At 42.2% G+C, this 21,698-nt stretch overlaps 1 pseudogene; it reads left to right on the top strand.

Moving 5' to 3' along the window:
* The first annotated feature begins 3,073 nt into the window (after nucleotides 1-3,073).
* On the top strand, nucleotides 3,074-3,772 carry LOC101044236 (UPF0711 protein C18orf21-like; annotated as a pseudogene).
* Nucleotides 3,773-21,698: the final 17,926 nt, after the last annotated feature.

Here is a 21,698-nt window from a genome sequence, read left to right as displayed (position 1 = left end):
AGCAAAAAACAGGCCGAGTGTGGTGGCTCATGACTGTAATCCTAGCACTTTGGGAGGCTGAGGTGGGTGAATCACTTGAGCCTAGGAATTCGAGTTCAGCCTGGGCAATATAGCAAGACCCTGTAAGAAAGAAGAAAAAAAGGAGAAGGGAAGGGAGGGGAGGGGAGGGGAGGAGAGAGAGAGGGAAAGGGGAAGGAGAGGGAAAGGAGGAGGGGAGAGGAAGGAAAAGGAAAGGAACCCAGGAAAGATTTTCCGAGCTTCCCCGAAGCAGGTCATAAGACCTTATACGAGAGGTGCCCTATGTACACCAAGAGAAATGGAACATCCTTATGTTCAAAGGCACAAAGACACACAGAAGAGTCTGAATAAGCAAGACTTGCTAAGTTTCCCCTAGTTTATTACCATTAGGTCATACTCTTTGCCCTATTGTATTTCTCCACGACTGTCCACTCTTCATCAAACCTGGCATAAAAATACTCAGGTTTACTCCGTTTCTTTGGGCCTTCATTTCCGTATGAAAGCTTCTCTGTCATGTAAATCTTACATCAAATAAATGTGGATGCTTTTCTCTTGTTAATCTGTTTTTTTGTTACGGGGACCCCCAGCCAATGAACCTAAGATGAGTGGAAGGAAAGGTATTTTTTCTCGTTTACAGTGCTAAGTATGAAAAACCCTGGTCTAGGCAATTAGGGAAGTGAGTATGTTTCTGCTGCTTTGCCAGAAAGGAAAACTGTATCCTTGACATTTGCTGAATTACCTTTTATCCCTCATTATCCAACACGAATTCAGTTGATTACCCCCAGAGTGTGTGTAAGGGTGAATAAGAAACTTAATTCCTCCTGTTGAAAATAAGGAAAAAGACCCACCTCCCTACTCCCCCTGACTTTTGTTTTTTTTAAAGAATTTCTTTCTCAGTCTTTTTCAAATGTATGTAAGCCTTTTTAATAGCTAAATAAACTTCTTTCCAGGCTCATAGTTCAGGAATGTTTTCTCAAGGACCTGGGAGTCATTTCTTTGAAATGTAACCATCAGGGAAGATAACACCCTACCTTCCTAGTCTCCTGAGAGGAGATGGGCTAACTTTGGCTATCACCTGACTCCAATTTGCAACTCACCTGCCTAATGTGATGGGTTATGTCCAGTTACCAGTTAGCTGTATGTCAGCAGATTTCTTTCTGTCTCTGCAATCCTCTTTAGCAGATTGCCTGAGCTGCGCATCGCATTCTGGTTTAATGCTTCTTTAATCCTAACACTGTTTTCTTTGTCCTCTCTGTAGAAAAGTTTTCTGAAATAGGAGATTTTTTTTTTTTTACTTATATTAACCATAGAAATGCCATTTTACTTACAATGGTTAAAGTGCAAGATCTGTCAGAGACGTGGACACACAAATTTCTTCATGGTTTCATGATAGGCTACTTGACCAAGTCATTCTTTTTTTTTCTTTTTCTTTTTCATTTAACAAATGGGGAAACTGAAAACAAAGTTATTCTTATTTTCTTATTTCATCTTGATTGGTTTAAGACCAAGTTCTCTGTTGTTTAAGTGTTCTTAGAAAGCTATTATATTGTATAATACATAGTTATATTAATAATATATGATATATATTATATAAGTGTTCTTAGCTAGCTATTATATGTTATATATGAGATATATATAAATGTACATATATAAGTGAACATATATATAATGTTCTTAGAAAGCTATTATATAGTAGCTCAGAAAGCTACCATATCTATTATAATTTGGTTAAGGACCAAACTATTTTCAAATAAATTGTTTGTGATCTCAAAATCACTTTTGTTTAAAAAAAAAAAAATGAAAACTGAGGAATGATGAGGTTCGTAAGTTTGGAAAAGAGAACTTTATTTCTCATAAATGGTTGCAGCCTGCAAGGTGGCCATTCTGACAGGCTAGGAAGCATAATTTCCCATCAGAAGCCAGAAACAAGCACTTCAAGGGTGAGAAGAATAAGACAGGAATTTATACTGAAGTGGGTGGCCAAATATACATATTCAATAAGCTATAGGAGGAGTCATGCATGTTTATAAAATGAGAAACACATATGCAATTGACTTTCATGCCTCTTGTCACTCCAAGTGTCAGGTTCCAGCCTATGCTGAGATCCAATGGCAGTGGGTGAATGGGTGGCAGATAACCGAAAGAACACTTGGGAGACATTGGCAGGTGAAATATAGTTTTACTCAGCATCTTTCTTACACTGTTCCTTTGTCTCAGCTGCCTGCTCCAGCTGCATCCTTTTTCAACAGCCAGCTCGGCAGCTCCTGTCACTCCCACACTTATAGCTGCATTCCCTGGCAAATTTGCTGGTTTCTGGGTCCTCCCATGTCTGTCTGCAAGACAGCTGGCTCTCCCTACAGGCTCAGAAGCTTCACTCTCTCCCTCTGAGTGTGTGTCCCATGTACAGAGTCTACAGGGCAGTTATAACTTTTACAAACAATAGTGGCTTTCAGCCAAGTATGAGCTTACACAAACAAGTTATATAACAAGAGGAGTTGTGCACTTGCGCTCCAAACTTGCTGAGTCATACTGGCCTGCATGTCTACCTTGGCCTATTCTTGACCAAAGTACATCCATTTACCTTACACCTCTCCATGAGACCCATGTTCAAAAAATGGTGGCCTTAGCGTGATTTCAGGGTGGAGTTCTGGGGCCCCTGATGTCAAAAGGTGAAACAGGCTAGGCATGTTGGCTTACACCTGTAGTCCCAGCAAAAACTTTGCGAGGCCAACATGAGCCAATCACTTCAGCCCAGGAATTTAAGACCAGCCTGGGAAACATGGCAAAATCCCATTTCTATAAAAAATACAAAAATTAGCTGGGACACTGCCGTGAGCTGTGATCATGCCAGTTCACTCTAGCCTGAGAAACAGAGTGAGTAAGACTGTCTCAAAACAGCAACAACAAAACAAAAAACAAAAGTGAAGCCAAGGACATGAAGACCCTCACTGCGCACCCTCTTTAGGCTGGCAAGAACTACTCCATGGTGGAAGCCAGCTTCTGGCACCATGTTTTCTCACCAAGTCCCTGTGACAAGGAAGCAACAGTGACAGCCATGACACAGAAGCATTAGCTTGAAGCTTTAGTGCAGGGACTGCACAACAGCTACCAGAGCCAAGCCCACCATCTCCTACGATAAGAGCGCTTTTGAAGAAACATGTCTGTACTGTTTGCAATTGTTGGTTCTGGATAACTCTCGAGTGTGTCTCAAACCCAAAGCCGCATTGGTACCCAAAATACAGAAACTGATTAATTGAGAAGCACGAAATTATACACTCAGTTTTAAAGAAGCAAAAATTGTGAAAAAGTTCAAAGGCTCCAAAAGTGTTGTAATCAACAACAACTTGTAAAATATGCAACAGAACAGTGAAACATCATGGTAGGAGTAGAAGCTTTCCATCAGCATTGACTAGCAATCCTACCGCTCCTACAAGTAAACTCAGCCTGAACACACCAAAGAAAAGGACTGCAAACCCAAATCGTGATATGTCTGGTTCCAAAGGCAAGAGACCAGTATCAATTTTGAGAACACATGCATCTGGATAGTCAGTATTTTCTTGCTTCTCAAACATGTGAGCCATTTTTCTCAATGAAATGTTGGCTTCCTCTTGGCTCCCTCCCAGTTTGGGGTAAAGTTTTTCTATATAATTCCAGGTTTTTATTGTAAAAAATGTATGTTAGTCGGAATGAAACCCAAAAGAATCCAAAGGTGGACTTCAGAAATTTTTTATCTTCTCTGAAGGGCGGACTTTGAAAATAAGAAACGCCTGATGTCAGTCAGTTCTGAAATTAAAGTTAGTGAAACAACTTTTTAAACTTTTATTTATTTTTGAATACATGGAAACTTGATCTGAATGGGGGGGAAAAAAAGAACCAGCCCATGGTCAGTGATCTCTTCCCAGGAAGGAATGCCGGTTGATTATTTTGTGGAAACTGCAAAAGGGAGGGGCAGCGTCAGGGTGTTGGCTTAATGAAGGGTGGGATGAATCTTTCCAAAGGGCTGATTTTGTTTAATCTGTAGGGAAAAACAGCCTAATAGTGGTTAGCAAGGGCGGGAGTATAATGAGGCGTGATATGTTTTGGCTGTTCTTCCCTGCCAAATCTCAACTTGAATTTCATCTCCCAGAATTCCCGCATGTTGCGGGAGGGACCCAGGGAAGGTAATTGAATCATGGGGACCGATCTTTCCCATGCTATTCTTCTGATAGTGAATAAGTCTCACAAGATCTGACGGGTTTATCAGGGATTCCACTTTAGGTTTTCTCTCATTTTTCTCTTGCTGCCACCATGTAAAAAGTGCCTTTCACTTCCTGCATGATTCTAAGGCCTCCCCAGCCATGTGAAACTATAAGTTCAATTAAACATCTTTTTCTTCCCAGTTTTGGGTATGTATTTATCAGCAGCACAAAAACAAGTTAATATGGTAAATTGGTACTAGTAGGGTGTGAGGGGTTGCTGAAAAGATACCCAAAAATGTGGAAGCAACTTTGGAACTGGGTAACAGGCAGAGGTTGGAACAGTTTGAAGGGCTCAGAAGAAGACAGGAAAATGTGGGAAAGTTTGGAGCTTCCTAGACACTTGTTGAATGGCTTTGCCCAAAGTGCTGATAGCAATATGGATAATAAGGTCCAAGCTGAGGTGGTCTCAGATAGAGATGAGGAACTTGTTGGGAACTGGAGCAAAGTTGACTCTTGTTATATTTTAGCAAAGAGACTAGAAGCATTTTGCCCCTGCCCTAGAGATTTGTGAAACTTTGAACTTGAGAAAGATGATTTAGGGTGTCTGGTGGAAGAAATTTCTAAGCAGCAAAGCATTCAAGAGGTAACTTGAGTACTGTTTAAGGCATTCAATTTTATAAGGAAAAGCAAGCATAGGTCTGGAAAATTCACAGGCTATGTGTTAGAAAAGAAAATCTTTTTTCTGGGGAGAAATTCAAGCTGGCAAAAATTTGCATAAGTAGTAACAAGCCTAATATTAATCCCCAAGACCAAGGGGAAAATGTCTTCAGGCCATGTCAGAGTCTTTCACAGAAGTCCCTCCCATCACAGGCCTGGAGGCCCAGAAGAAAAAAATGATTTCATGGACTGGCCCAGGATCCCTGTGCTGTGTGTAGCCTATGGACTTGGTGACCTGTGTCCCAGCCATTGCAGCTGTGGCTGAAAAGGGCCAATGTAGAGTTCAGGCTGTGGCTTCAGAAAGCAAAAGCCCCAAATCTTGGCAGCTTTCATGTGGTGCTGAGCCTGCGGGTGTATAGAAGTCATGAATTGACGTTTGAGAACCTCCGCCTAGATTTCAGAAGATGTATGGAAATGCCTGGATGAGCAGGCAAAAGTTTGCTTCAGGGGTGGGAGGCCTCATGGAGAACCTCTGCTATGGCAATGTGGAAAGGAAATGTGGAGTCAGAGCCCCCACACAGAGTCCCTACTGAGGCACTGCCTAGTGGAGCTGGGAGAAGAGGGACATTGTCCTCCACAATCCAGAATGGTAGATCCACTGACAGCTTGCACAAGGCACCTGGAAAAGCCACAGACATTCAGTGCCAGCCTGTGAAAGCAGGCAGAAGGGAGGCTGTACCCTGCAAAGCCACAGGGGCAGAGCTTCCCAAGACCATGGGAACCCATCTCTTGCATCAGCATGACCTGGATGTAAGACCTGGAATCAAAGGAGATCATTCTGGAGCTTTAAAACTTGACTGCCCCACTGGATTTCAGACTTGCATGGGCCCTGTTACTCCTTTATTCTGGTCAATTTCTCCCATTTGGAACAGCTGTATTTACCCAATACCTGTACCCACATTGTATCTAGGAAATAACTAGCTTGATTTTGATTTTACAGGCTTATAGGTGAAAGGGACTCATCTTGTCTCAGATAACACTTTGGACTGTCGACTTTGGGGTTAATGCTAAAATGAGTTAAGACTTCGGGGGACTGTTTGGAAGGCATGATTGGTTTTGAAATGTGAGAACATGAGATTTGGAGGAGCCAGGGGTGGCTTGATATGGTTTGGATGTGTCCCCACCCAAATCTCAACTTCAATTGTATCTTCTAGAATTCCCATGTATTGTGCGAAGAACCCAGGGGAGGTAATTGAATCATGGGGGCTGGTCTTTCCTGTACTATTCTTGTGATAGTGAGTAAGTCCCATAAGATCTGATGGGTTTATCAGGGGTCTCAGCTTTAGCTTCTTCCTAGTCTTTCTCTTGCCACCACTATGTAAGAAGTGCCTTTCACTTCCCTCTGTGATTCTGAGGCCTCCCCAGCCATGTGGAACTGTAAATCCAATTATACCTCTTTTTGTTCCCAGTTTTGGGTATGTCTTTATCAGCAGCATGAAAATGAACTAATACAATGTGTGTCTGACTTTCCATCCTGTCGTGTCCAAGAACTCAGTTTTCAAGGTTTCTCTGGGGTCCCCTTGGCCAAGAGAGGGTCCATTCAATCAGCTGGGGGACTTCGGGTTTCTTTTTTGTTTCTCAGTCATAAGACCTTCATGTGACAGCCAGAGAAAGGGAATGAAGACATAGAGACACCAAGATAAATCTGAACACACAGGCCTTTTAAGTCCCCCAGTTTATTGCTGTTAGATCATATCCCCTTGTCCAATCATGTTTCTCCGCAATTATCCATTCTTCATCAAACCTAAACATAAAAATACACAGTTTTCTCCATTTTGGGGATCTTCATTTCTGAAGGCTTCTATGTCACATAAAACTTTGGCTAAATAAATTTGTTACACTTTTCTCTTGTTAATTTGTTTTTTATTATGAGGTTTAAGCCATGAACTTTGCCAGAAGTGAGGAAAAAATATTACTTTTTGTTCTCTACATCATTCCATTAATTTCTTTTTAAAAAATTATTCTATTCTTCATGTATAGGAGCTATACTTAATAAAAATAATTCCCATAGCTGAGCTTACATAAGAAGTAGTAATTAGCCATGCAATTGCAAAAAAAAACTAAAATAAATAAGCTCTGATTCAGGTTGGGAGGCAAATATTGAACCCCTGCCGAGACTGCAAAATCCCAAAGAAAGACTTTCCCTTCTGCTACGTGTGTAGCCATCCAAAAACCAAGGAATGCTGAACACATGTGAATGCTTCAACAGCAATGTCAAATCTGAACTAAAGGTTAAAAAAAGACAAAAATACTAGCAAACAAGAGTGACCTAGAGGATATTGCCTGCCTTGTAGCTTTTAATTGTTTTTGTTTTTTAATTAATATTTCTTGAGAGGAAAGAGCTTTCTTATCATATAACTAATATTCACCGCCAAAAACTTAGAAAATAAAGAAAAGACAAAAAAAGTTTTATTAAAACATTTTCTCATCAGGAAATAACTCATGCTGACCCTTTGGGATGCATTCTTCCCACATATACATATTAATTGTAGTGTGATGGGCTCCCCACCAGGTAACTGAAGGGTGCATGCCTGCTGCTTGAACCTTGAAGGCCAGATGGAGAGCCAAGGCCATGGTGCACAACTGAGGAGCAGGTATCCCTGAGATCCTAAGCATCCTGGGGAGTATCTGAGAACCTACCAAGAAAAACAGTCTTATCACTCAAACACAGTAGGCAAAGAGCCAGGAAATTAGCTTAAAAATAGTTCAGAGATGCGGGTGGCACAGATCTCTAGAGCTGTCCTGCTGCCGTCCAGGAGTACCCTGTATGTAAATCTTAATAAACTCATCTATTTGCCAAGCTGGACCTGTCCAAATAATTCTTTGGTCCCTTGGCTCTCTCCAACATTGGGGGAATATTTTTTCTACACAATTTGAAGTTTTTCTTATAATATTAATGCACTTGAATGTGCTGTTTGTTAGTACTGTGTGAAGGAGACAGGGTCACTGTGGACACCTGTGGTTCAGACATAGTACAGCAGTTACTAGAAGCTGATGAAAGTAATAATGATCACATTATTCTTGGTAGAATCATCCATCCTTGTTAAGAAGATATTCCAGAATGTTTGTATTTGTACATAGTCAACTCACAGCCTCAGATGAAAAAAAAAAATAGACTCTTTTCCAAAGACTTTGTAGGGGAGGAAAAGCTTTTTCCTCTACCCTCTTATGTTCTGTAGTTGGGGCCTGTGAATTAAACTGACAAAAGACAGATTAACAGGAGAAAAAGTGGCCAAGTACAGCGACTCACACCTGTCAGGAGGATCACTTGAGATCAGGAGTTCAAGACCAGCCTGTCCAATATGGTGAAACCCTGTCTCTACTAAAAGTACAAAACTTAGCTGGTTGTGGTGGTGGGCACCTGCAATCCCAACTACTCGAGAGGCTGAGGCAGGAGAATCATTTGAACCCAGGAGGCAGAGTTTGCAGTGAGCGGAGATTGCGCCACTGCACTCCAGCCTGGGTGACAGAGCAAGACTCTGTCTCAAAAAAAAAAAAAGAAAGGAGAAAAAGGTTTATTCGTATGCATTCAGCAGTCAACAAAAGAAGTCACTGGCTTGTCAAATGGTTAAAGTTAAAGGTTTATAGACCTAAGTTAGCAGGGGCAAAGGAGGGAGGAGAAAAGGCTTCTATGGGAAGAAAATTAGGTTTCTTTAGGAAAGACAAATGAAGTTTTAGGAGAACAAACAGGAGAAAGAAAATTTGCGATTATGTTGTCTACATAGGCAGGTGGTCCTTCCATCTTCTTTGGGGCTGTAAAACTCCCCTGAAGAGATTTATGGTAGACTGACTCTTGCTCTCTCTCCTGGAAATGGAAGCTACCTCACAAGGGAATTTATGGCAGTCCTCATTTCTGAGGTTTCTGCTTTTAGTCAGGTAAGAGAAGCTCTGAGCAGGTTTCTTTCTGCATCTGTTGAATCTCAAATGCCTTCAGCTCAAAATAATCTTTGTACCAAATCTGGAGTTCCAAGTGGGTCTTCACACCTTCAAAGGGGAAAAGCCACAAAAGTATGGAAGCTAATGCTTTTTGCATCATGGCACTGGGCTGGGCTCTGGACTTACAACGGTCCCATGAAAGTGTTTCGGGAAATGGGTGTTGATCCAGACCCAAAGAGAGGGTTCTTGGATCTCGCACAAGAAAGAATTCAGGGCGAGACTGTAAAGTGAAAGCAAGTTTAAAAGGAAGGTAAAGCAACAAAAGAATGGCTACTCCATAGACAGAGCAGCCCCGAAGGCTGCTGGTTGCTCATTTTTACGGTTACTTCTTGATGATATGCCAAATAAGGGGTGGAATATTTATGCCTCCCCATTTAGACCATATAGGGTAACTTCCTGACATTGCCATGGCATTTGTAAACTGTCATGGTGCTTGTGGGATTGCAGCAATGAGGATAACCAGAGGCCACTCTCGTGGCCATTTAGGTTTTGGTGAGTTTTAGACAGTCTCTTTTGCTGCAACTTGTTTTATCAGCAAGGTCTTTGTGACCTGTGTCTTCTGCTGACCTCCTACTCATCCTGTAAGTTAGAATGCCTTAACCATCTGGGAATGCAGTCTGGTAGGTTCCAGCCTCATTTTACCTACCTCCTATTTAAGATGGAGTTACTCTGGTTCACACACCTCTGACAAAATTAAAACCATTCTACTTTTATTCCACAAACATTTAATGAATGAACCCTAAGTGGAAGATTTTACAACCGGGCACTGAGGATGCAAAACCAAGTAATAAATTGCTGTTGCCTTGAAGGCATTGCAGTCTAAGGGAAATCAAAGCAGGCTGATTACTGTACACTGTGGCTGGTGCTGTGATAGAGATGGGTATTCTGCATACAAGCAAGTGCCACAGAAACACAGAGAAGGAACGCCTGCATCTGCCGGCTGACAGCCCTCTGGCTGAATCTGAACCTGAGAGGTACCTTATTTGACCTATGCAATGGTTATGGGTTGAATTGTGTCCCCAAAAAGATGTGCTGGAGACTTAAACCCCTGTACCTCAGAATGTAATCTTATTGGGAAATAGATAGTTACAGATGAAATTAGTAAAGATTCCTACTGGAGTAGGGTAGGCCCCTACTCCAAAATGACTGATGTCCGTGTAAAAAGACCAGCAACCAGGCCCCTCCCCTTCCAATCACTGGTCTTTGTTATAGATTAACTGCTTCCTTCATTGTCCCATATCTAAAACAGACAAAATGATGCTGAAGACCCCATGAGTGTTACCCTTTCAGTGTGGAATGCTAAATATACCTTCCCTGAGAAAAAAGACCAACTCAGCTAATCCAATCATTGTAGCAATGCATTAGGCCTCACGTAGAAAGATATTGAAATTCTGTTATTCTTCTCTATGTTTTGTCTAAATAAACAGTTCTAAACTCCTACACTTTATTTTTATTTTTTGAGATGGAGTTTTGCTCTGTTGCCCAGGCTGGAGTGCAATGGCATGATCTTGGCTCACTGCAACCTCTGACTCCTGGATTCAAGCAATTCTCCTGACTCAGCCTCCTGAGTAGCTAGGATTACAGGCATGCACCAGCACGCCCAGCAAATTTTTTGGATTTTTAGTAGAGATGGGGTTTCACCATGTTAGCCAGGCTGGTCTCAAACTCCTGACTTCAGGTAATCCACCTGCCTTGGCCTCCTAAAGGGCTGGGATTACAGGCATGAGCCACCACACCCAGCAACTCCTACACTTCAGAACACTGACTTCCGTTATTCAGAATCTGTGTTTACTGGGTGTCTGAACTAACTTTTTTTTTTCTTTTTTGGAGACAGGATCCTCCCCTGTCACCCAGTCTGGAGTGTAGTGGTATGATCATGAGTGATCATGGCTCACTGCAGCCTGGAACTCTCTGGGCTCAGATGATCCTCCCACCTCAGCCTCCCAAGTAGCTTGGACTACAGGCATGCACCACCATGCCCGGCTAATTTTTGTATTTTTGGTGAAGACAGGGTTTCATTATGTTGCTCAGGCTGGTCTCAAACTCCTGAGCTCAAGTGATCCTTCTGCCACAGCCTCAAAAGTGCTGAGCTTACAGGTGTGAACCACTGCGTCCAGCCTAAACAAACTCTTTAAACTAGATTCTCACCCTTTGGATGATTCTTAGGTTACAAGATGATGTGAGGACATGGGAGAATGTCACATGATGACAGAGGCAGAGACTGGAGAGATGGGTCTGAGAGCCAAGGATGCTCCCACTGATACCTCGATTTTGGAATTCTAGCCTCCAGAGCTGTGAGAGAATCCATTTCTGTTGTTTTCAGCCATCCAGATGGTGACACTTCCTTACAGCAGCCCTAGGAAATGAATACAACAGTGTCACATTGCTAGACACTGTGATGTCTCATCCCCCTTCCTGATGTTCTCTTTCGTGTAGCTGAGGTGAGCCCCACAATCATAATGCCCTTACCTCTCTCCCTCCCTGCACTCACTCTTCCCAGCAGAGGAGAAGTAAATTGTGATTGCTGAGTTTGAGATACAAGAACAGGGCTTGTGTCCTAGCTCTGTCTTATCCCAGTGTCCTCTTTGCTCCTGCCCTGAGGGTCTCCCTTCTGCTCAGTTCTGCCATGCTCTGAGTTAGAGCTCTAAATCAGGTTCCCAAGAACCAGAGCCTGAGATGAAAGTTCTTGTTTCAGTGCTTCACTGATAAATGCTCTCAGGAGAAGCAGAGTGAGGAATGCAGGATGGCATGAAGGATAAAGCTAAGTGAGGAGGTGGTCCCAGCTGCAGCCTGGCTTCAGTCTAATCCCATGAAGATGCTCTGGAGCACAAATGGCCACAGAGTCAGTCCCTTTGAGGAGAGGGGGCTGGCCTTTTTCTCCTTCCCTGTGAGTTAGTCGTCAGAAGACCAGGGGCATATGGATGAGGATGTGGCAGAGCCTCCTGGGCAGGGCGGGTCCAAGCAGCTCCTGTGTGGCTGAAGGAAGTTCTCCAGCAACAGGGCAGCTCTGGAGTCCATCGGCCTGTAGTCACAGCAGCTGGGAGGTGAGAGTGATGAGAGCACCTGATGGCAAAGGGGATCTGGGCCTGCAGTCACCGCCCCAACTCCACTACAGCAAAGCTGTTATATTGCCCAGTGTTCCTCCTGCCTGGGGGTCTCATGAATGGAAGAATCAGAGCCTGAAGTCCCTTTTCTTGCAGTGTCCTTCTAGCACTCTGTCCACAAAACCTAACAAAGTGCTTGCTGCAAAGAACTGCTTACAGAGTCCAGTCCATTCGCACAGAGCAAATGGTAGAGTAGCTTTTGAGCTGAGCAGCAATACATTGATAACTAGCACACCCACTAACATCGTGTTTATGAAACCCATCTAATTGTCCCATAGAACTAATGTTTAATGGTTTCTTTTGAATAAACATAGAAATAGACCCTCCCAGTCTTGAAACTTAAGACAATTACATCTCTCTTATGTGAGTTTCTTTCTCAGAAAACCAACAATGAGGTCTTCCTCATGGTGTCCAGGAAGTGAAACTTAACAGATCACCACATCTGAACAATGAGACACCAGATTCCTCATCTATCATGATTGCATAAGCGACCACCTGCTTCCTATGGATGACCTCTTCCTTACCCCTCCCAAATTCCTGTTTCTGTGCATGAAGTTACATTTCTTATCTTCTGTATGAAGCCATAATTTTAGTTGGCCAGGGAGATGGATTTGAGACTGATTTTAATCTCTTCAACTGAAGCACCCAATTAAAGCCTTCATCCTTGGCAATACTCACTGTCTCAGTGATTGGCTTTCTGTGTGGCAAGCAGCAAAGCCTAGACTGAACCCCTGGTGTTTCAGTGATGTTTAACACTAAACCTTCCTTTGTGTTTCTTCTCTTTCTTCCTTTTTAAAACCTTCTTAAGTGTTTATAATATTGATACAAAAATCAGCAAAAGAGCCTCTCCTGTCTTGTTCCTCTGCTCAGGCCTGCAGCACTGGCAGGATGGACAAGCGTCAGGGTCTTTGAACTGCCAGGACTGAGTGCTATAGCTACTCAGAATGGGACCAGAAATGTCATGATAAACACAATAAACAAACATGATAATCATACAAGGAGACTCATCTGGGCATAGCCCAGCAAATGGAATTGTGCCGGGAAAGTAGGGATTGAAGCCAAACTGCTCAATTCTGCCATGCGTCTGTTCAAGCAGTGATGGCTGCTCAAACTTTAATAAGGAAAATGATGAAGACCATTGGAGGTGGCTACAGAGAAGTCCCCAGTATTCAAAGACACCACAATGTTACCCAATTTACTTACCTACACCTTACCTCTGGCGAGTGGATTTGGTAGCAAAGATCATGCTGTTGGTGACTTTCCTGGAGTCTCCCTTTGCCAAAGGAGCCAGTGATTCTCTTTTGAGAGACAAGGAGAAAAGACCAACATCATAAGTTTCGATAATACATTTTCATAAAATGTACTTATCTTTTATATTTATATTTTGCATTATTTTTATATTACAATATATTTGAAGATAAGCCTAGACAATATAGTCAGACCTCATCTCTACCAAACATTTTTAAAAATTAGCCTGGCATGGTGGCACACACGTGCAGTTCCAGCTACATGGGAGGTTAAGGTGGGAGGATCATTTGTGCCCTGGAGGTCGAGGCTGCAGTGAGCCATGACTGTGCCACTGCATTCCAGCCTGGGCAACAGACCTTGTCTCCAAATATCTATCTATCTATCTATCTATCTATCTATCTATCTATCTATCTATCTATACACACACACACACACACACACACACACACACATATATACATATACACACACATTTTGGAGATATATGTATATGTACATACATATATATGTCTAAATATTTATATACCTACATTTTTGAAAAAAATAACCAAAGAAAATAGAATCATATTGTATTTTTTCATGTTTTTTCCATTATAGAAGACATTGTCATTATTATCCTGAGACGTTACAGAGGAGACCATGCAAAGTACCATAAAAGGTTTTTTCTTTTTTTTTTTTTTTCTTTTTTTTTTTTTCACATAAGGAAGCATTTATTTGAAGTTTAACATGAAATCATACAAATAAAATGTGTATAAACAAACCCACATTGAGTCATAACACAAAGAAAACTAATTGGCAGCTATATACAGTTGGACACAATTGTGTCTTGTACACTAGAAAGTCTTTTACAAAATAATCATCTTAGATCAACAGAAGACCAATCTTCAATGTCGTCCTGCAAGATGGGTTACTTTAACAACTCCTCCTGTTTTCTCCAATAGATTTTGTTTTATCACATATACTGATGAAGAGCCAGTAAAAAAATTGTTAGAAAGCAGATATCATCAAATTGGTTCTGGGAAGTGTGAAATCAAAGTTGCACAACCCAAAGAGGTATATAGGCAGCAACAGCAACAACAAAAAGGTGGAAGAGGTGCTGCAGCTGGTGGACGAGGTGGTACGAGGGGTCGTGGCCGAGGTCAGGGCCAAAACTGGAACCAAGGATTTAATAACTATTATGATCAAGGATATGGAAATTACAATAGTGCCTATGGTGGTGATCAAAACTATAGTGGCTATGGCGGATATGATTATAATGGGTATAACTATGGGAACTATGGATATGGACAGGGATATGCAGACTACAGTGGCCAACAGAGCACTTATGGCAAGGCATCTCGAGGAGGTGGCAATCACCAAAACAATTACCAGCCATACTAAAGGAGAATATTGCATAAAAGGTTTTTTCATGTTCTCTTGTCCCTGTTGATTGACCTCCGAAGTTAATTTCAAATAATGTGCTCAGCATTTACATGTGACGTTAGAACTAAGCAAACCCATCAGGCACAGAGCTTATTTAGACTCCTGAACCCCGCAAAAAAAAAGAAAATCTGAACCACTCGCTCTATTATATACTTCCCATATATTGGGAAATAGCTATATATTACAGATATGGCAGGATTTTTTTTTTTTTTGGTGTTTTAATTGTGCACTTACATGTACTAGAAAAGCTATTCATTTTGCCAGTGATCAATAGAAAAATGTTCTAAAAATCAGCAATTGCCTTCCTCTTTACGGAGTAATTTTAGAAATTATTATTATTATGTTCTTCCATTTCCGGGAACATTACCATTTAGAGGATTAATGGTAATTAGTGAAAAGCATAATACAGTACATTTAATGAAAGATACCGTTAATGTTATTCTATTTATATCAACTTTTGTGAATGAAAGAAATGCTTTAAAATATTTGTCAATTTGATGATCGGGTAAGTACAGGTAAATAGATTGGGTAGCACTGTGGTGTCTTTGAATACCGGGGACATCTCTGTAGCCATAACGGATGGTCTATTTTCAGTTCTCATTCTCTCCAACCTCTTTGAAATGGTGAATTTTGCCCATGAGACTCACACTTTTCTTTATTCTTTGGGGCCTAAAAGGCACTGAGTCTCCTCTTCTCTGTCCACTTCTTCATACCTCTGTTTGCTCTTCCTTCCCTTGGACTGGGGGGTATATCAGTCTTCATTCTCCTTCTCTTCACTATAATTATAAGATTAAAAGACATCTTGCTGATTATACATTCCAAATTATTTCCCCCAAATTACCTGTCTCTAAAAGTTTCCATGAACAAAGCATGCCACTCTCATATCCATCTGCATGCTCACAGCTAGGGCTCTAGAAGAACAGAACCATGAATCAGAAAATCTGGATTTCACCCCATATCCATTCACTTCTTGTGGGAACCTGAAGGTGTCACTTTGCCTCTGTGAACCTCAGATTCCATATCTGTAAAATGGAGATTTCTGCAGTACCTTCCTGTGAAGGTCATATGGGAATATAGACATGAAAGCGCTTTGAAAGCGTAGCTCCTTTATCAAGACCTTACGAAAATGCAGGTCTTATTGAGGCAATCTTACACTTATTATTTCATTTGATTCCAGCAACAACCCTGTAAGGTATATATAATTATTATTATTTTACAAATTGAAAGAAATTGGGGCTTAGAATGCTTGAGTATCTTGTTCAAGGACCAAGTTAGTATGAGAGCTGAGATTAGAACCTTCTGCATTTAATTCCATAGCTCCCCACAAAGTATCACCCAGGGTTCTTGGTTGCAGGTGACAGAAACTGACTCTGAGAATTCTAATAGGAGGAGAGTGGAGGTTTCAATGTTGGCCAGAGGCCTGAGGGCCAGACTTGGAAAATTAGCTGGAACAAATCATCAGGAGAACAAGGGAGGAAAAAGTATACAAAGTCTTCTTTTCACCGTGACAGTTGAGAGGGCACTGTGACACCAGACACTGCTGTCATCTCAATAGTGTCACTGCAGTGGTCATGAACAAATCCTTGTGTCACGTGGTCCAGATTCAAAGTGCCCAGTGAGCATCAGATTGGTAGAACTTGGAACATACAACCCCACCCTGGCCACAAAGGGAAGCGAGAGAGGTGTCTTCCCAATTCCTCTTCCACAGTAAGAAGGAGGGCACTGTGACATGCCAGGCAGGGCCCCTTCCAGTTTCTGAACATGCCCCCTTCCCGCCACATACACCCCCGCACACTCACACACACCCTTTCTTTTCTACCTCCTCAGAAGATGAAGTATTTTCTCTCTTGCTGAAAGCTAATCTTTTTTTATCTCTTTTTGAAGCAGATACCTTCCCTCTTTTCTCATCTCTCCACTAATTTTAACCTCTCTACTCTACTTGTCTTCAATCCACGAGAAAAGGAGTTTAAGTCTCTCCAATAGCTGCCAGTGAGATTCACGCAATGAAGCTGCTAGGTTCCACTATAAATTCGTAGTCCCCAACCTCAAATGGGCCTCAGCCCTGCCCAGAAATCACACCGCCGTTTCTCTCATCACCTCCCTCTTCGACGTGCCAGAACATCTGCTTCACATCTCCCTTCCCGTCAGAGCCCTGAAGGATGTGAGTTCTGTTGCCCTCCAAGAAGGAGAGGAAAACCTATCTTCCTTCTCTCCGAAATGAATGGTAAATGACTTCACAGCCTCAACTAGGAGTGGCAGCAAAGTGGAATGTGGACTCTGGGGCACAGAAGAGGAGACCAGAGCAAGGAAGAAGAGAGATTTGCCCAAGACCCTCCTAAGTTGCTTCCAGATGGACTGAGACATGACCCAGCTGAGAAGGTAAAGGAACGTTTTGCAGTTCTTTCTGGTAATGGTCTGAACCTACATCTAGGTCTTGGAGACAAAGCCACAGAGTTATGTAAGAATACGGTTTCTATAAAGGATGTATCATCACGTGTCAGATGAAGAAAGGAGGGCACATTCAGAAGGTGGTGTTGGAATAATTCGTTTAAAATTCAGAGAAATAAAAACTGTTTAGGTTCTTACCTAAATAATACCAAAATAAGCTCAAGATACTTTAAAGATATATATATAACAAGAACAAAAATTAACAAACTAAACTATAATTCAAAAAATAAACTATAAGCTGAAGGGAAGTTGACAAACTTTAGGGCATACTTAACTACATTTAAAAAAAATAACTCCTATGTGTAAAAATATAACGAGAGCTGGGCATAGTGGCATGTGCCTGTAATCCCAGCTACTTGGAAGGCTGAGGCAGGAGCATTTTCGAGCCCAGGAGTTCAAGGCCAGCCTGGGAAACATAGCAAGGGACACGGCAACCTGTGCCTCCTGGGTTCAAGTGATTCTCCTGCCTCCGACTCCCGAGTAGCTGGGATTACAGGCATGTGCCACTACACCTGGCTAATTTTTGCATTTTTAGTAGAGACAGGGTTTCACACGGTGGCCATGCTGGTCTCCAACTCTTGACCTCAGGTGATCTGCCCACCTTGGCCTCCCAAAGTGCTGGGATTACAGGTGTGAGCCACTGTACCTGGCCACTTTTTTTAATGTTAACAACAACAATAACAAAAAGAAATACACATGTGCCCACATAAGTTTGCAGTGAAGGGGAGGTAAAACTTTACACCTACCTTCTTAGGGTTTTTCAGCTGAGCCTAAGAATTAAATTAACATAAAAGAAATCATCAGGAGAAAAGCTTACAAATTTATTTAATATGAGTTTTAGGTGGCACAGAAACCCTTGCAAGGAAATGAGGACCCAAAGATGAAGTTAGCATTGAACACTTACATACTGAATTGGACAAAGAACAGTAATATGTGAAAAGGTGACAAGGCAAGCTGGCCTGAGCTAGGGGAGTTCACTGGATGGAGAAGGAGCTAGGAAGAGGTGGGTTCATTTAATAAGGTTTATTTCTACAGATTTCTTTCAGTCTCAACTTCCTGCCCCTGATGATGAGAATGATACTTTCCTTCTGTTTAAGGGATGGCATCTGTCACATGGGAATTTTATCTCCTGCTTGTAAGGAGAAGAAAGAAGGTCAGAGTGATCTTCTTGCACCTGCTGTTTTTTTGTTGTGTTTTTTTTTTAAGTGCCCTTGACTCTAAATAGTCAACATGCAGAGTAGCATATTTTTGGTGGCATGTTCTGAACTCCTTCTGCAGCAGATATAGTCAAACAGTTAGTGTATTTTTTTTTTTTTTTTTTTGAGACAGAGCCTCACTCTGTCACCCAGGCTGGAGTGCAGTGGCATGATCTCGGCTCACTGCAACCTCTGCCTCCAAGGTTCAAGCGATTCTCCTGCCTCAGCCTCCCCAGTAGCTGGGATTACAGGCATGCACCACCAAGCCCAGCTAATTTTTTGTATTTTTAGTAGAGACAAGGTTTTGCCATGTTGCCCAGGCTGGTCTTGAACTCCTGAGCTCAGGTGATCCCCCCATCTCGGCCTCCCGAAGTGCTGGGATTACAGGCGTGTGCCGCTGCGTCTGGCCGGTTAGTGTATTTTTATCCAAATTGCCATGTAAGTTGATATGAAAAATGCTAAGAGCAAAATAGTTTTGTTGGCAAAGAACATTGTTTCAGGCTGAATTAGGTCTCCCAGCTAATTCATTTGTTGAAATCCCAACCCCCAGTACCTCAGAAGGTGACTGTATTTTGAAATATGGTCTTTAAAGAGATAACTGAGGTTAAAAGATGTCATGAGAGTTGACTTCAACATCAATCATGTTGAGTAATCCAACATGACTGATGTCCCTAAAAGAAGAGATGAGGACACACACACACACACACGGAAGACTGTGTGAGAGTACAGGAGAAGACGGCCATTTACAAGCCAAGTAGAAGAAATCACACGTACCTGACACCCTGGATTTCTAGCCTCCAGGATTGTGAAGATTTTCTGTTGGTTAAGCTACTCAGTCTGTGGCACTTTGTTACGGCAGCCCTAGCAAGGTAATACAGATATAAATGATACTTTACAGACAAGAATACAATTAATAAATAAAATTATGTACTCAACAAGCCAGAAGGGAAATCTTCACAAACGTGATGACCTTTGAGCTTGAGCCTGAAAAATAAAGAGCTGTTGACATCGAGTCCTCCTGTAATTATTATTCTGTGGTGGTTTGCTTGTTTTTAAAGAAAACACGACCAGGCACAGTGGCTCATGCCTGTAACCCCAGCACTTTGGGAGGCCGAGGCTGGCAGTCACGAAGTCAGGAGACCAGCCTGGCCAACACGGTGAAACCCCGTCTCTACTAAAAATACAAAAAGTTACCTGGGTGTGGTGGTGGGCACCTGTAATCCCAGCTACTTGGGAGGCTGAGGCAGGAGAATTGTTTGAATCTGGGAGGCAGAGGTTGCAGTGAACTGAGATTGCACCATTACACTCAGCCTGGGTGACAGGTGAGACTCCATCTCAAAAAAAAAAAAAAAAAGAAACAAACAAAGAAAAATAGAAAGAAAGCACTTCACATTTTGCCAAAAATAAGCACATTTGAAACACCAAACTTAATTTTGTAATTTGTATCCACAAAATAAGCCTAGGCAACAAATTCATTTCAGGCTTGTTCCAACAGGAATGTGTGCCAGATACAATCTAAAAGTCATCTGCATTGCTTTGATAGGGTTTTGTGGTGAGCTAATCTTAGGGCAACAGATGACAAATAGATTGGATGTTTTGAATGACCATTCACTGTTGCTGTGGTATTTTTGCCATGGTCAGCACTGGGTTTGCACCTGCCCTCTGGGGTGGATGTGGTGGACGGCCACACAGCTGCCATCCTAACTCCTTTCTAGTGTGCCCTCAAGAGCTGCAGAGTCAGGAAAACCAAAACCCACACTTTGCTTCCCAGGCTTCCTGCAGCTAGGTTCTAGACATGAAACAAATTAAGCAATTAGCCACATGCACAACTCTGATCTTGCTGACCACCTGTATCACCTGGGAATGCTTGATTTTGCGTTACCTCAGTTTCCATGTCTGTAAAATGGGGATAATAACAGTATCTACCTCATCGGGTTGGTTGGTTTATTTGTTTGGACAGAGTCTTACTCTGTCACCTAGGCTAGAGTGCAGTGGCACTATCTCAGCTCACTGCAACCTCTGCATCCCAGGTTCAAGCAATTCTCCTGCCTCAGCCTCCTGAGTAGCTAGGACTACAGGTGTGCACCACCACGCCTGGCTACTTTTTTCATATTTTTCGTAGAGATGGGTTTCACCATGTTGGTCAGGCTGATCTCGAATTCCTGACCTAAAATGATTCATCCGCCTCAGTCTCCCAAAGCGCTGGGATTACAGGTGTGAGCCACCACACCCAGCCTTCATTGGGTTTTTATGAGAACTGAGTTAAGCATACAAATTGCTTGCCCTGGTACATAGTTAATATCAATAAATGTTAGCTCTGTTATAATGGTTATTGTCATTGTTTTGAAGGTGGGAGTGAGGCAGAGGCTCTCTTTCCTGCTCAGTTGTCTTCCTCTGGCAAGCACTGCTCTCAATCCCCAGGGATTTTCTACGGCAGGGTTCCAGCGTCCACCATTAGCCTTCATGGGTGTCCGGAGGCAGCTGCCCTGGATCAAGGTTGTGGAGATGTGTCCTTGAAGTCAACATGCCCTCTTCTGCCTCTAATTCCCTGTAGGGCCAATTCTGCATTTCGTTCCTGAGAATCATCTCAGAGGCCCAGGCTACAGCCCTTTCTCCTAGCCCATTCAACAATTTTATAAGTGCTTAATTACCTTTTTAAAAAATTCCTTTCTGCTTAAAACACATAAGTATCTATTTCCTATAACTGAATCTTGAATGATCTACATGTGAGCGTCTTTCTTAGTTTCTCTGTGCCCCATTTCTAGTTATGAGGATACACAGGAAGATTAGTTTAGGAAAAGGTCCTATAATTCATTATATTCTTATAGGACCACCATTAGATACAGAAACCACAGAGCTGTGCCAGTGTTGGCAACCCCCAACCTGGAACACAGGTCTCCTTTCTTCTTTTTCGTTAGTGCTTTTTTGTTAGCTCAGAATCAAAAGAAGGCAGCCTGTCCAGATCAGATATCTGTTCCTGCGATCAATCCCATCTCCCCATAGAGCCAACTTCAGAGAAATGGGAGGAAAGGAATGTACATTTAATTTACTGACTTAGTTTAGGCTGCTGTAACAAAGTACAAAGTACCATCCACTGGGAGGCTTATAGACAATAGTTGTTGCTCACAGCTATAGAGGTTGGAAGTCTAAGATCTAGGTGCTGGCAGAGTCAATGTCTGGTGAATGGATGAATAGATGACCCTTCTCACTATGTCCTCACGTGGTGGAAGGAGTAAGAGAGCTCTCTGGGTCCCTTTTATAAGGGCACTTAGCCCATTTATGGGGCTCTGTCCCCATGACCTAATCATTTTCCAATGTCCCCACCTCCTAATATGGTCACCTAGGGCATTGGGTTTCATCATATGATTTTTAGGGGGGCACAAACATTCTGTCTATGGCACTGACATTCTCTTTGTGTTGGACACCTTCTC

The sequence above is a fragment of the Saimiri boliviensis genome, chromosome 3 (assembly GCF_048565385.1).
Source record: "Saimiri boliviensis isolate mSaiBol1 chromosome 3, mSaiBol1.pri, whole genome shotgun sequence".
In the NCBI taxonomy this organism is placed as follows: domain Eukaryota; kingdom Metazoa; phylum Chordata; class Mammalia; order Primates; family Cebidae; genus Saimiri; species Saimiri boliviensis.
This window is presented reverse-complemented; position numbering and strand designations above follow the sequence as displayed.